Below are 5,015 nucleotides of genomic sequence, written 5' to 3' on the forward strand. Positions count from 1 at the left end.
AATTAAGTAATAAGTATAGAATAATTTTATAACATTGCTGTATATCATCTTTGAATTGTAATTGGCAGAATAACCTACACATTTTTCGATTCACAATTACAATTCAAAGATGACCTACAGCAATGTTATAAAATTATTTTATACTTACAACTTAATTTCGTCAGTTGATGTATGTTACGTAACATTAAACTGATGCTTGCACACTTTTATAAGAAACGAACAATGGTCAGTAATATGTATATCATTAACAATAAACGAAACGATAATTAAAAATGATTTTAAAGTTACTATGTGACGTGATAGGTTAATGCAATTTTCTGGGACAATTGAAGATGGCTCTATGGGCGCACCAAACATATGGCCAGAAAAATACATGGGAGTCGGAGTACTTTGGAAGTAAATGCGATCGTAGAGGGAAGACAGGTATTGGGAACCGAACTCACGGTGATGCGATCGCAAGATGGCGGAGGTAGACGGTAGCTTTTAAATATGAACAAAGTATTACGTGTCAACAAAACTTTCAATAATTTAAAAAATGATACTTTCCCTTAGTGAAATTTGTGCTTTCGTGAATTCTACGCCAAGAAAGAAACGTTTCATTGAAGGCGAACGTGTTTTAAACGCTGGACATATTATTTATTGTGGGAAAAAGTCGGTAAATGATTTTTTTGCTCTTGCAGCATATTGTATGCAAACCTCGGGCTTAACAACACAATCCTCATGAAATAAAAGGTGAAATTACTTTAAATGGCAAAATATTAAAAATAGAATGTAGTTTCAAAGTTGCTCTAAGCGAACAGTGTAAGCACATCGTTGCAGTTGTGATTTATTGTAGAAGGTAATTTGCTTATTTCCATACGGCGCGAATTTGTTTACGCGTACATACCCAGGAAACAAAAATCCATTCACTTGTATTTGAATGGGTTTTGAGGTTTTCTGAATTGCATATCTGTCACTGAAATTACTGATAGTCGTCCATAGATTATAGTGAGTTTTGAATGAGAAATCAAATTTTTTAATCGGCCATGTAATTTTGTTCTCGGACTCATTCAGTAGCGATTACGAATCAACATTAACCGATAGGGGAACAATAGTTCCGATAGAAAATTATTAATTTAAATAAAACAAATTTAATTCTAATGTTTTAAATTATTTATTAAAAAATAGTTCAATGGGCAACTTTTAAGAAAATCTTGGCATGCATGTAGTCTACTTTTATTTCCGGACTTTATTTTCAGGCATTTTTTTGGATTTTGTGGAACATTTTTTTCACATATTTGCATCACACCACTTTAGCATGTTAAAAATTTATTTATATATTTTACCCATCAAAAGCTGCATTTTTTATTTTAATTTACGTGTATAAAAACTCGTTATCACTGAAAATGAAAAATGAATATGTTACAATCTGTAGGTTATATAACACGTGGACTCTGCAGACATTAGCATGTGCACTGAATAAGTTGAATGTCACTGGAGCTTAATTTAGTGTACATTTTATAATTCCTGTACAACAACATCTGTTGAAACCATTGTAAAAAGAGAATTCAAACTGAATAATAATTGAATTTATAAATAAATTGTGGAATCAATTATAATTTATTACAATATTATTTAATTTTAATTTCTTTAATTTTTGATTAATTAGCATTGGCAGGATGCTATGTGCGGATCGTATTTTTACCATTGGATAAGATCTTTTAAATACTTCATTTCATATTGAATATCAGCTCATTAATATGCAAATTAATGAATCGTAGAATACTCATAGGAATTATTTCAGGTTTGTCAGTTTCATTCAACTGTACTTACTCAGCATTTTGACGAATTGTGGAATGGCATATTTAAAGCACCGCGCACAGGTGACCGATTAAAAATGTGGCCAACCGATTAAATGTTCATTCTTTTAATCTGAAAATGACAGATACGCAATTCAAATCGACTCGCTTTCTATCGGTTCTTTTTCCTGGGTATTATAATATAAATGAGCTAAAATTATTATTTCTTTTATCTTTATAATATACACTGAAGAAAGCGTTACTTTTAGCAGCTATTTATTCAAAACGCATTGCACTTTCAATATTCATTTGAAAAACACTAGAATTACGCAAAATAATAAAAAATATATTATTTTTGAATATATGTCTTGTCCGGGTATCTAACGTGTTTACTAGTAGAGAGTTGACCGTATAGAAAACTTCGAAATTTGATCACCAGGTGGCATATTCGGCCTGATCGGTTCCCAACAGAGGCGAAAATCATTGTTCCAATTCTTGGTAACTTTGATATGCGCTTGCGTCGTGTCGACAACCCAATAGAACATTCTCACTTGTGACGTCACGCACTTCGAGTGGCATTCGGGGGGAATAACAGCCTCCCGATGGCCCGATTCCCATATAGTTTGCATATATTGCCCTAGTTAAAAAAAAATGGTTTTTGTTTTTTCGAAATGCAGAGTGAATATTTGAGAAAATTGTCAGGAGATGTCAAGACCAGATATATAAAAAATTTGGAAAAATCGAAAACTTTGATCCGTATGCTCCTAGGGTACCTTTCATGGAGAATAGACACAAGGAGACCATAATCCTGTACATTGGCTTTACGAAAAATGAGTGAAAAGAATAATATAACCTCAAGTCATTTGCAACTAAATACTCTATTAAATATACTCTTTAAACCCCGTGAAGTTGGCACCCCAACTCTAAAATTTCAGATTTCTTATATGGAATCGTTTGGTGGTGTTTGGTGGTCAACTTTGAAGGTTTGGTGGTCAAAATTGACAAAGTTATTGATTTTTCAAAATTGGGGTGCCAACTTCACGGTGGCACAGCACTTTTCAATATTTTCAAAAAATTCGTTTTGATATCGTTTGATGGTCGTTTGGTGGTGTTTGGTAGTCGGATCTGAACGCTTGGTGGTCAAAATTAAAAAAGTTATCGAGGTTTCAAAATTGGTGCGTCAACTTCCGTTAGCACCCTATTCCATTTTTTAAAAATTCCTTATGATATCGTTTGGTGGTCATTTGTTGGTGTTTGGTAGTGATTTCTGAATGTTTTGGTGGTCGAAATTACAGATTATATCGGATCTTTTGGAAAATACATGCGGCCCCTAATGGGACTCTGCGCATGCTTATGCGCACGTGTGATTGGTGCGAAATTTGAACTTTAAAATGCTCTTTTTAAGTGTGAACGCTGTTCGGCAACTATAATTTTGCATAATTCTAGTTTTTTAGTTTTCAAACACTGTTTTTTATTATTTTTGAAATCTGAACTCTCTTATTATTTTACATTTTAAGTTTTTCGACTTTTAATTACAAGATAATCTTTGAAAATTGACTGTACCGGTCCGGAAACTTAATTGAGGCAATGTACATTGAAATAAGTTCCTTTACTGTAAACTAAATGATTTTTATTAAAAAATACTCCAAAAGCCAACTGTAACAGAATCATAATTCAGTATCAATTTGAAAAAAATCTTCGGCCGCATTTTTGAGCGCATCTGTGGCGCGCGACTGCTCATTCTCGTAGCTTCGCGCTCGGTCTTTGTATTTTTGTCACATTTGTGCACAGAAAATTTAAAATTAAAGCTCAAAGCATCGACAACTGTAATTTTGAGATTGCCAATTCCTTTTGTTGAAAGTGCTTCACTCGCAAGTTTGAGAGTGTCTGGAGCGCGACTATTGGTTCTCGCGCTTCGCAATCAATGATATATTTACCTCGAGCTTCGCGCACGATAATATATTTACCTCGCGCTGCGCGCTTGATCTTTGTATTTCTCTCACATTTGTGCACCTTTTAAAATTAAAGGTCTAAGCATGGACTATTATAACTTGGCTATTGTGAATTCTTTTTTGTTAAAGCTATTTCGGCTTTAGCGAACACATTCCGATCACGTATCTCGTGCTTCGCACGTGACTTTGTCCACAATGTTAACTTTTCTACATTATGTTCAAGATTTTTATATTAAATGTATATTACATTTATGTATGTGCCTCGACTTGAGAATGCTTATTTAGATAATGCAAAAAAAAGTACAAATTCTATTTATCATAATCACTTCAATATTTGTTTCTAATGTTCTAATAGATATTATTCTCAGTTACCTTCAAAAACGTATACTTTTAATCAATTTATATTATTAGAATTCATGAAATACATTGGTATTAAAACATACGTATATCTATTGCTTTGTTTTTATATATTTTTAATTTTAATCTTTTTTACAATTAAAAGAAAATCTACTCATTCTGTCTCGAAATAATTTATAAAAATATTATAGATCGTTTTTGAGTGAACAAGTTTGGTTTATTAATTTTTTTTTAATACCATGTGTCGTTTTCAAAAAAAATTTATTTTTAATGTTATTTTTAAGATTTTTATTATTATTTTAGTAATTATTTATTCATAATCAACATTAATTTTTAATGTGATTTAGTTTTTCTACGCGTCCTATCAAAATATTACTCATCACAAATTTGTACTCCTTTTTTGGATGAACAACATTTGTGAATCCATTTTTTTCATTACTTGTGTCGTTTTTGTTTAAAAATTTAATTGATCAATTTTTAGTTTTGTTTTTTACTTGAACACCTTTTGTCGCATTATTTTTTTATGTTACTTTTGTCGTTTATCAGAAAAATTAAAAAAAAAAAATTTTTATTGTTTTTACGAATAAAATAAAAACTACTTATCCTATAAAAAAATAATTTACAAAGAAATTTTAGATCTTTTTTAGGAGCACAATTTTTGTTGCTTCATCTAGCTGTAATACGTTGAAAAAATGTATATTTAACTCTTTAAGGATAAAAACTTATTAGCTTTTCATTGCAAATATTTTTGCTGCAGAATAAAGATATCCAGACAATTCTATATGAAACCACTAACAAACAGCGTTTCAACGATTCTTAACTTTTTTCAAATTTATACTGAATTATGGTTCCGTTACAGTTGGCGTTTAAAGTATTTTTTAATAAATATTCAGTTTACAGTAAAGGAACTTATTTCAATGTATGTATA

The 5,015-nt window shown here is 31.0% G+C and overlaps 1 protein-coding gene across 1 annotated transcript in view; it reads left to right on the forward strand.

Annotated features, from left to right (window-relative positions):
• LOC117174488 (protein FRG1 homolog) overlaps nucleotides 1-5,015 on the forward strand; it is a 57,401-nt gene that overhangs the window by 947 nt on the left and 51,439 nt on the right. The gene's annotated exons all lie outside the window — the stretch shown is intronic.

This window comes from Belonocnema kinseyi, chromosome 1, assembly GCF_010883055.1.
Source record: "Belonocnema kinseyi isolate 2016_QV_RU_SX_M_011 chromosome 1, B_treatae_v1, whole genome shotgun sequence".
NCBI lineage: Eukaryota > Metazoa > Arthropoda > Insecta > Hymenoptera > Cynipidae > Belonocnema > Belonocnema kinseyi.